Below are 11,212 nucleotides of genomic sequence, written 5' to 3' on the forward strand. Positions count from 1 at the left end.
AAGGTACACGCAGAAGTCCGCAGTGAGGGCAAGTAAAACTTGAACAGCACTCCGAGAGCTAACAAACAGACAAACAAACGCAAACCCCGATGAAAACATTACTTTCCTCGGCGGAGGTAGGATAATAATTATCAAATTGAAAGCACACTATGACAGGTCTACTCGTGTGATCACGCATGCATGTACAGGCAAATTAGTGTTCGTTAAAGATTGCGTGGATTTTGATGCAACACAAGAGAGCATTTAGCGATGGGACAGCAGCTGTGAATGAGTGCTTAATGCGGCTGCAGAAACTTTACAGATCCCATTGTCAGCTTCAACAACAAGATTCAAGAACATCTGAACTATTAGCAGAGGATACTAGAACGCAGTATGCAAAGGTCTTTTTTTCTTTTCTTAAAGATCCACTTTTATTTTATTCAAAAGATTCGGAATGTTTTACATTAGGCCTAGGCTGCTTGAAATAGGCCCTAAGTTCAGGCTGCTCAAAGTTATTTTGCACTTTGAATTTATTCTGAATAGAATAAATATAGTGTCTGTTGTCTGTCTTTCTTGAAATGTAGGCCTAGTAGCCTAAAGACAACTAGCCTACAGTATTGTTTTGCATTCAAGTACCATTCAAGTTAAGACTTTTTGGTATGTTACAAGCATATTACTTTGAAAACACTTGAAATGTAACAATAAATTAAATAGGCCTAGAAATGTACATGCGTTATTGATTTTATTAACTTCAGGGTAGCCTACACTATTTTCAGTGACAATTTAAGATTCGGACCTTTGCCGGGAGGACATTTTAGTAACTGGACCTCTTTGAATTTTAATTGAATACCCCTGGTCTAGTATGTGCGCCTACTCCAGGTGCTATTTCGCCGTGATTAGTGCTAAATGCGTCTGCCGATCGAGAACGGAGATGGAACCCAGATATCTTTGCGCGGCGGCGGCGGCAGCGGCGTGCGTAGCGTGAGCGGTATGTGTCGGGGAGAGCAGGCGAGCGTGTCTGGATTAGGTCCTGCTGGGCCCACTCCAGCCAGCGGGCTCTTTGAATGCGAGAAGGGGGCCGTGGGGGCTGGAGGGGTGCGGGGGGGGGGGTGGGGGGGTGGGCAGTGGGGGTTAAGCCTGCGAGCTCGGCCACGGCGCTTTCATGGCCACGAGGGGGTCTGTGAAGTGTGGGCCGCCTGACAGGTGTCAAGGATTAAACCCGCCTTTTTGGATGCAAGCAAATCGCCTTTGTCTCTCTCTCTCTCGCTCTTTTTCTCTCTGTCTCTCTCGCTCTCTGTCTTTCTCTCTTTCCAATTATTCTTTTTTTCTCTCTGCCATTTCTTTTGGGGTCGCTGTTGTAGATGCTTACGGGTCGATTAAAAATGTAATTATTCACACATTTATCCGTTTAAGCATTAAATTGGCTCCTTTCTTCTCCTTTGGTGAAGTGATGAGAGTGAGCTGGTAATTGCAGATGAAGGGGGGCCTCTGCTAGGCTGGACGGCAGGGGGTGGACGGGGGGGTCGTCGGGGAGCTCAGCCTGTCCTGGCGGGTGCTAAACTGAGGGTTATTGCGCTAATGCTAAAAGCCAACAATAATAATTATTTTAGCGTCAATACTTAAACAGAAAGTCTGCCCCTTGTGCTGCCGACTAGCCGCCCCACCATTGCGGCTCAAGAGAGAGGAACTGCTGAGGGAGCGGCTGCCCTCAGCACAGTGGCAACGCAACATGTGTCCGTGTCACTGCGCGTCGAGTCAGTGAGTGGTGATGAAGTCTGAAGAGAGGGCGAGGGTGGGGGGGGGGTGGGTGGGATAGAGAGAGACTGCTGAGTGATGTACCCACATCAAACAAATCCATTATAACACTCACTGTGTATACACTGAGCCGAGGATGGCTAAGGCAGCACAGAGCCTCTGGTTACACAGACACATGGATTTATGAGATGAGTTCATGTCAGTACTTCATGAATATGCTGGCATAGCAGTGCCTTGTTGTGCTGGTAGGCAAGTGTATTGTTTTATTTGTTTTCTGTGTGTGTGTGTGTATGTGTGTGTGTGTGTGTGTGTGTGTCAGTATAATGATATCGAGGAATGTCACAGAGGACTTTCTGGGTAAAGGCTGTTTGTTTCTCTGAGGGGGCTGTGGAGGCTGTGACTGCTGTGCGTGTGTTTGAGCGGAGAGAGCATTAGTGCTAATAAAGTGTCCCCTCGCCCCCCTGGGCTTTCCTCCTCCGGGCGGCCATTTTAAAGCAGCCGTTTATTGTCTGCTGGACGTCTGCTTGTGTGGCTGAGGCCTAGAGCCCACAGTCTAATGAAAACACAATCCCCTCCTTACTCCGATCCGGAGGAATGCGTTTTATTTGAGGACAGATCCTTTAATTTAATTATGTCCACTTCTCCTTTCCTTTTCTCCCTTTCTAGTTTTTTTCTTCTTTTCTTTCTCTCTCTTTTCTCTTTCTCTCTCTTCCTTTTGTTCTCCCTTTCTTTTTTTTCTCTTTCTCTCATTCTTCCTGTCTTTGTTATGAATCATCGACACAAATCTTCCCCTCAGTGCTAAGGATCTTCTGGAGAGAAAGGCGATCTCTGGTGTGATGAGGCAACCCTGCTGGACCTCTGAGTAACTAGCCAGGGTTTTAATTTGAAAAAGATTGTGCCTTGGCTCAGGATCAGGAGGAGGGGATGTAGAGAGCAGAGGAGCAGAGAAGAGAGGAGTGGAGTGGAGTGGAGCGGAGCGGAGCGGAGGGGAGATCGAGTTGTTTTGATTCATGAGGTACGCAACCGATTCTCTGCCCGTTTCAGGGAAAAAGGGCGGATTCAGATCGTCCATCACCGCGTGCTTGTTTACCCAGTCATAGCTGCATAAACCAAACAAGTCGACACTCCAAATAGTCCTGTTCGATGCTGTGAAATAAATAAATTCCTCAAACCCTCCCTCTCCCACTCCTGTAAAATATGCTGCGCACACGCTTACCTGGCAAACACTCCCAGGCTTTGCCCCAGGCCGCCAGTGAGTCGGAGGCCAGTTAAATAATTAGCCAAGTAGCAGGCTTCAGGATGCAAGTGTAGGATTTCGGTCTCTTATTTTTATCCCCACTGAAGATTGCGGTGGCTCTTGCTAGTGGCTTAATTTGGCCCAGCACTGTGGCAATTAAGCACAACTATTTGGAATTAATCAAATCAACAACAAATGCCATTTCTCTCACTGATCATGTGCCGATGGGTAAATGGACAGTGTAAGGAAAGGGACTTTAGTGTTGGAGAAAACCAGTATGGTTCTGCAGATTTTCCATTATGTTATTCATAGGTTATGCAGACGTTCTGATTGGAGACATAACATATTGTGCCGTCTATTGTTCCACTGGGCGTCATTTAGACTCACCCCAAAAACCCTGGGCCCTCTCTGTGTCAGCAGCATAGTTTCCCACCATAAGCGTTTGCATATTGTAAAATCATTGCAGAGAATCGTAACAAAATAAATTCTGCTCGACAAAAAAAAAGCAAATATCCCACAGCTGTTCCCTTGATCCACCCCTCAATTTAATATTATAGTAAATGATAGGTTTTACGAAGGCTCTGTGTTCTGCCCCTGAACGCATACTTGCTCAACAAGCCTGCAGGCCACGCCGCGCTGTCCCCCTCTCCCCCCATGTCACATACAGCAGAACCCCTCACAGGCCGCATCATTTGTTTCTCATTTGTGGGAATTCCGCCTGGTTTCTTTGGTATGTTCTTTACGAGTTTAAGGGGTCAAAGTAATGTCAGGTGATGGCCGTGCACTTAGATCCATCCGTCCTCGTTACAAGCCTAACCTAGTTTTATACTTTGCTCGTTTGTAGAGGCTAATGCATGTCTCCTTAAAAGAGCTTGCTCACTCTTGCTCTGTTCACTCTGGTGCAGTTTCAAGAGCCTCCACTCTGAATATGAGACAATGAGAGTGCAGCGGACAGCTCCCTGATTTCTGTCATCAGCTGCAGGGATTGGGGAGGGGATCAGGGCCAAAAGGAGCACTTTATGAGGGAGAGCAAAGGGAGCGGCTGATTGGCCGAGGAGGAAATTAAAGTTTTATTGCCATTCGCTGTTTCTGCTCTGCTGCAAGGGCTGCTGGAGTTTGATGGCAACAAGGCCCCTAAACATGCAAGGCAACACCGGGGACCAAGCGCCGTTACAGCCCCGCGTGGAGCCATAATGAGTAATTGCAACTCTAAATGGGTCAGAGGATTGCTGAGCTGCACTGGAAAAGATGTAGAGAGGAAATGCACTAGTATCATCCAAATGTCTTCTTACTGCAGCCATGTTTTACTTTCCCAAATGGACAGATAACTAAGATGGAGATTTACAGGGCTGATCACTTGAACTGTCAATATAAAATAAAGAAGTAAAGTAAAACTTTAAAGATGCATTTGGTAGTCTTCTTCAAGTGTGCAGGCAGCATGTCAAATCTGGAGAGTGGAATGAGAGACCGGGAAGAGGATACAGCCAGAGTGTTTTTTTTTAAAACTGCACACGTCTCTCGTAAAGAAACCGTGTCCAGCTCTTAGTTGAAATAGCGGTGAATTTTTTTTTCTACTTTTCACCTTTCACAGGCATCCTCCCAGAGGTGGTCATTAGAACTTAATCCAGTGCTTGTCTTGCTGGTGTTTGTGTTTGATGTAACACCCTCATTCTAACAGAGGATAACAATGTGGACTTTTTCACACCCCTTTGAAGTGTCATTCAGGTGGTATATGAGGCCCTTAGCAGCAGATGAACTTGATGACCGGCCTGGTATGGTCAGAATGAAGATTTAGCTCGGGGTCCTGTGAGAGAAAGAGATGTTTACGGGCCCAGTGATGCCACAGAACACAAAGGAAATCCTGTGGTTCACTGTTCAAGCCACAGGCCCTCAGCAAAATGAGAGGGCTTAGCACTGAATGTCCTACTGAGAGAAGGGTAGCATTTTGCCATGAGAGTTGAGCTAAAATAAACTGAAACCATAGCTGTTATTCCTTCATCTTCAACTGATCCAGCACAAATGAGTGTCTTGCAGTCTTGTTGAACAATTGAATTATGTATTAGAGCTGTTGTTAAAGATATTTCTCTATAGCAGAGAAAAGTAGATAATACATTGGTAATGGATAATACTAAACCCATTCTCACTAAATGTGTGTGAGCAACAGTGAATGGCTGTGAGCCAGCAGGACTGAAACATCTTTGTTCAAGGACAACTTCCAGATGAGCGAAAGATTCAATCCGGCCAAGTAAATACACTTGGGACTTTAATGGTGTTTCACCACATTCGTGCTTTTTGTGTTTGTTTGGTGATTTATGTTGTGTGATTAATTTGATTCATTTCCACAATCTGCAGTCCAACCCAGTTCATTCATGTTCTTCTGGCAAGGCTAATAGAAGAGAATGACACACAGGCTGTTTTGTATCAGCTAAACAGGATGAGAAAAGGTAAAGAGATATGTGTCAGAGTCTTTGGGACAGACATCCAACCTGACATTGGCCCAGTTCGAGTTGGACCACCCAGAGAGGTTTCCTGGGGTACACAAGAAGCAAAAACAGTCTCTGCTGTTGCCTATCAGGCAAACAATGGAGGGCACCCTCCTCAGAAGGGAGAGTGACGTTCTGATACCCAACTGCCCCCCTGATCCCATTGACGCACTAAGTCTGCGAAGGTGGACGCATGAATTGGGAGATTTGTGGAATGGCCCAAGATGATTGACAGCAGGCTTTCACAAGAGATCAGCCTGTTCCCGTGAGACTCTGTGAGACTGAAGCAACTGCTGTTCTATACACTTTCCACAATCCTATTCAGTGTATTCACTGCTATAGTTCACATCGTATACACTCACATTTTGCAACACTATTTTCTCTCTGTATTTGGAGTACAATTGAACAGCATAGCGCTACTATGTCACTATGTTTGGGACTGCTACTTGTATCAGAAGTTATTGATTGTGCATTCATTAGGATTGTTGTAATCTGGCGTATACATGGAACAAAAAGAATAATAACAGAAGTAACTCTCTGGAGCATATTTGGAGTCTGTGTGGTCTGTATTTTTGAATGTGTAAATATTATTTATCAGTAGTAATCTGGCCAAAACTTCAGTGCGCACGGCCGCACGCCACGAGTACAGTGCACAGGAAAGGGATGTTGAACATCCCTGACATCCCTTCGCCGCTGCGCTTCAGTTGGGATGTAAACACAAGCTGAGTTAGAGCAGACGTATAGCCCTGAGTCCTGACCTCTGTTATGTGTCATTGTTTTTTCCTCTTTTCCTCTTTTGTGTGGAATGAATTGTCAGGATTTACTTTTAGTCTTGCGCAAAACCATAACAGAGAATCAGAAGTTCACTCAACTTTGTTTTTGTATACCTTCTTAAGTGAGTGCAGGAGCTGCGTGGTTATTTCCTAACAAGTCAGCTGCCTTCTCAGATATTTCTAGACCACTGAGTCTGCATCTGCATAACTCTGCCGACCTTTGTGAACTAAAGCAATTATCCCAGCAAAACAGAAGGATGGATTGCACTTGGTTTTATCAGCCTAAAAATCATATGATGAATTTGATACCGTGATATCCAGGAATCACAGGAATGCTGAAGGTAGTATAATGAGTCTGTAAGTCTAAGACATAAAAAATATTTCAAATGTGGTTGAGATTCTAAAATATTAGCGGTACGGTACCTGTGTGGTAACTCACCATTCGGCTGGCTGGCTGCCGTCTCCTGGTTGACCATTGGCAGGGAGGTGGCGAGGGTGGCTGGGTCCAGCTGGCATCCCTAGCCTGGCACGATGGAACCAGGCCCAGCCGACACAGCAGGCATGCTAGCCCCGTCACACCATGGTTTCAGTAGCACTTCACGCTGGGGGTGTATTAAGCTGTGTGTTTGCATGCACTGGGCAGTTGTCTTTTGATGGATTTAAGAATGCTTTGAAAACAAGGATTTGCCTCCACTTGTTCTACACAAATCCCTCTCATGGAAAAAAAAAAAAAAGCGTGTAGAAATATCCATTTCACACAGGCCTATTTTCTGGTGTAAGACTCCTGAGCAGGTGGATATCTCCACTCCTAAGACAAGTTCATTTGCAATGACCTGCTCCTTCCCCCTTCGCCTATGGCTATTGTTTGAGCGATGCAGCTTCCACCTCAACACGCTCCGCAACCTGCAGCAACAATGTGGAGCCTGGCCAGCCTTGTGTGCCGATGTCAGTTTCGCTCGTGTCTGGCGGAAACGTGTGTATTCAGGGAAACGTTACGTGGCGAGGCTGCTCGCGAGCATTAGTCGGACTGCCACTCAAAAGCCGGATAAAAGCCAGCAGGAAATGGTAAGTTCACTCAATCCTGTTAATGTGGAACAGTATTTAATTAGATCCGCTTGATGCGAACGGGGTCTCGGTGTCTATGGTAGCTCCTTCCCCTTCCTGCTTCCTCTGCTGGTGAGGGCCTTTCCTGGGAGATGTGTCCGTGTGGGGTTTTTTGTGGCGTGCGTGGTTATGATTAGGGTAATTATTTTTATTCACCGCAGGATGTGATCTGTGATCTAATATTCATTGTTAACCTTAATAATACGATTTTGTTCTTTTGTCTGGGGGAAAAATGAGGAGGCTGTTATTACAGGCATGATTCAATGATTTTAAATCATTTAGGACAAAAGATATATTGGTCTCCGTTTTAATCTTGTACGATAGGTATGGGGTATGCAGTTCGCTGACACTGCAGGAGCTGCAGCGTAAGAATCAGAGTCCTGTTTTTATTTTTTGTCCTATTAACATGAAGATCGGCCATTTTGTCAATCCAGCATCACAACCCAATTTTGCCATCACCACATGGAACAGTGGATGAATTCTCATCAACCCCCCTGCAACACACACACACACACAAACACACACACACACCCTCCCCTCCCCTGCCTCCCCACCCTGCCCACCACTCTCCTCCTGGAGAGGCTGAGCAAGCGGCCCCCTGCTGAATGCAGTGTCACTGGCCATTGTGCTCCCCATTTTCACTGGGCGAAGCAGCGCACAACACGCTCTGCCTGTCTCTCTCCACCTCCCTGAAATTGCACACTGCCGAGAGATGGAGGCGGTGGAAGTGTGTCTAATAGCGGCTGGGCTGATTCGCCTCTCTCTGGCTTCAGCTGGATGGGATGTTCTCTATGTCCCTCTCATGCTCCCACCCTCCCCCTCCACTATTCATTGTATGTGTGTGCAGGCGTGTGTGTGTGTGTGTGTGTGTGTGTGTGTGTGTGTATGTGTGGGTGTATGTCAGCTTAGAGGAGGGCGTTAGATTCATGTGTGTGAATGTGTGTGAGTGTGTTGCAGCATCGGGCCTGTAATGTGGCGATACAGATTGCTTTTCATGCCCATGTGGGCCAGCTGGGAGAAGCGTGGCAGTGTGTGCTGTCTGCAGGCTGGTGTGCGCTGCTGCTGTCGCTATTGCTGTCGCTATTGCTGCTGCTGCTGCTGCAGTGAGTTTGGCTGTGCTGGTTTCCATTTGCAGCGCTACAGCTCACTATACCACTCTATGGCTGTGAGCGCCCTCGTGGGCAAAGTAGAGGGTGATTAGGACATCATCTGTCTTTTTCCCCCCTCTTCAGTTATTTATTTATTTATTTTTTAACAAAGTGGAGCTCCACGCAGTCATGCTTAAACCCCAGGGTTTCTCATTAACCTCTTTTTTTGTCTCTCTTGTTGTAGCTGAGCTCACACAGCTGCACTGAGAGCCCATGGCTCACGAGGTCTGCTTCCACTAAAACGCACACATCATGGTAGTGTTACACCTCAGAGCAAGCAGAGCCTTTTTTTTCCCCTTCGCCTTGCCGTTGAGCGTGCGTGTGTGTGTGTGTGTGTGTGTGTGTGTGTGTGTGTGTTGGGAATGTTGCGGTGCAGGGGAGGGTTCCGGCGGAGGCAGGCTGAGAAGTGCCGTCGTCGTCCCCAAGGGGGAGAGCGTGGCGGAGTGGGCCGCAGGGGCTGCGGGGGTGTCGGGGGAGAGAGAGAGAGAGCGAGCGAGCCAGCGAGCGAGCGAGTGCGCCAGGCCCACTCCGCTCCGAAACAGCGCTGCCTTTTGTGTCTGGCCCCCGTTCCTGCCGGTTATTTATAAAACGCGTAAAGCCGCAGCGCATTCCAGCGCGTCTCCGCTGACAGAGCGCGTACCTCGCCGCTGTGTGTGAGCCTTTGTTTGACACTCGCATTCCTCTCTTTAAGAGGAGGGCGGACCGTTCGCCTGTCTGGCAGAGTTCATCGATAATAATATTGTCCGCGCTACAGTGTGTGAAGCTTTAGGTGAAATGTGGCTCGCTGGGTAAGACATTACTATTAATAAAATCAATCAAGAGCTGCACCCTGTAATATAAGCCCATTTAGCTAAATTAAAGGGTCACCACATAATCTCCACTAGTTTTTCTTCCCGTTTTAATGTCTAGTTATGTGTTCGTGATGTGTACTTGTGGTCTTTTTTTGTCATGATTTGTGACTCGTGCTCAGTCATTTTGGCGGTAATATGTCGGTGCTCGGAATCGGGGCGTTAAGATTCATGGCTGACATGATGGCTGCATCTCTCACTTGTGTTTTTTCCCCGAGCACTTGAGCTATGGAAAACTTTAATCACGGATTCGCTGATTGCACTTGCACAGAAACAGCATGTCTGCAAAAACTTTCCACCGCTCCGTCCCACATATTTTGTTTTTCCTAATGGCACTGTTTACAAAACAGCACTCACACATACCGTACGGCAATTATAAAGTCTAAATACTGACCTACCCACATCTTCCATACTGGGCTTTTCAGTGTGTTTAGCCAGGGGGGCATGTCTATCAACCAGTCAAGGGATATTATCCGTTTTGTAATTTATGTACAAGCTGAGTAAATGGAGTTTGCCAGAGCTCGAGCTGTGCTCTTCTTTCCCCCTGCTTTTTGGCTCCGGTTGTGCATAAGTTTCCTGTAGCACTGGCCCTACGTGGAGATGCTTGCTGGAGCCGCTCCAGCTGCTGCAACACAGAGTCTCAGCTTTCTTCCCCCCCGAACAAGGCTCCTCTTCTGCAGGCAGGAGAGGACGGGAATCTCTGGCACTGGCAGAGGCATGGAACATGGAAGCCACGGGGCTTTGAGCGGTGTTTATCCGCCTCTGCATTCTCATTGAAACAATGCCGAGAGAGAGCGAGAGAGATGGAGCGAGTGACTGAGAAAGAGAGAGAGAGAAAGAAAGGTGGAGAGAAGAGTTCAAGCTCCGATGGAAATCAATAAGGTGCGTGCAAACGCACGGTTTCCTGACAAAAGTACATCTGGTTCTCTGTTAACACTGTTCCGTGTCTCTTCTATTTATTTATTCATTTATTTATTTGTTCATTTATTTATTTTTGAAATGAGCGTTTCTGTCAGCACCAGTTGCTGATTGGCTGGCTCTGAGGGAGGCATAATTACCCAGCCGGATCACGTTCTGCCGTGGTATTAATACTCACTCACCTTTAACAGTCAGCAACTTATTCAAATCCACCGGACAAAGGGGAAAACAGAGCCTTTGCCTCCCCGGAGGTCCGTATCAAATGGCATGTCTGTGATCCACTACACGGTAACAGTTCTGATGTCATAGCTCGGAATCAGAGCGAGGGGAAGTTAGCCGTGTCCGAGAACATGATGCTGTTGCCAAAGGGCCAGATCATTGCGGTGGTAGGGAAAACGTTGGGCTGCTGCTATGAATTCAGACCAGAGGTTGATTTACTGTGAATGAGGCCAGCGAGTCAACTGAGGACTTATGAAAGAACATTAGAGGGGGGTGATGCTTGGAAAGAGAGACAGTGTGTGTGTGTGTGTGTGTGTCTCTTTCACTCTTCTCTCTGTGTGTGTGTCTCTGTCTCTCTCTCTCTCTCTGTGTGTGTGTTTGTGTGTGTGTGTGTGTGTTTGTGTGTGTGTAAGAGAGGGAGAGAGAGGAGAGAGAAAAATGTGTAGCTAACCTTTGCAATTGGCTCAGATTTGTGTCAAACTTACATAAGCGAGTTTCTTGACGTTCTCCTCCACCCATCCTCCGTGACAGAGCCGAGCGCTGGGCAGCTCTTAAGTGCTGGGCTGCTCCACTGCCTCTGTGATGCTGCGTGTGTGCAGTTATTTCCTCTCCAGCTTTCCCTCTCGGAATTCCAAGAAAGGCCCTTGGCCATTTCAGGGCTCAACGTTAACTTTTAAATGTGGTTGCCAGCTTGGCAACAAGGCATCAGGTTTTGGATGCCAAAGCCAAACCGAATCCGGTCGCAACT

General features: G+C 47.1%; 1 protein-coding gene across 1 annotated transcript in view; it reads left to right on the forward strand.

Annotated features, from left to right (window-relative positions):
• Nucleotides 1-11,212, forward strand: part of nxn (nucleoredoxin) — a 57,904-nt gene that overhangs the window by 19,472 nt on the left and 27,220 nt on the right. The window lies entirely within an intron of this gene.

Source organism: Sardina pilchardus, chromosome 13 (assembly GCF_963854185.1).
Source record: "Sardina pilchardus chromosome 13, fSarPil1.1, whole genome shotgun sequence".
NCBI lineage: Eukaryota > Metazoa > Chordata > Actinopteri > Clupeiformes > Clupeidae > Sardina > Sardina pilchardus.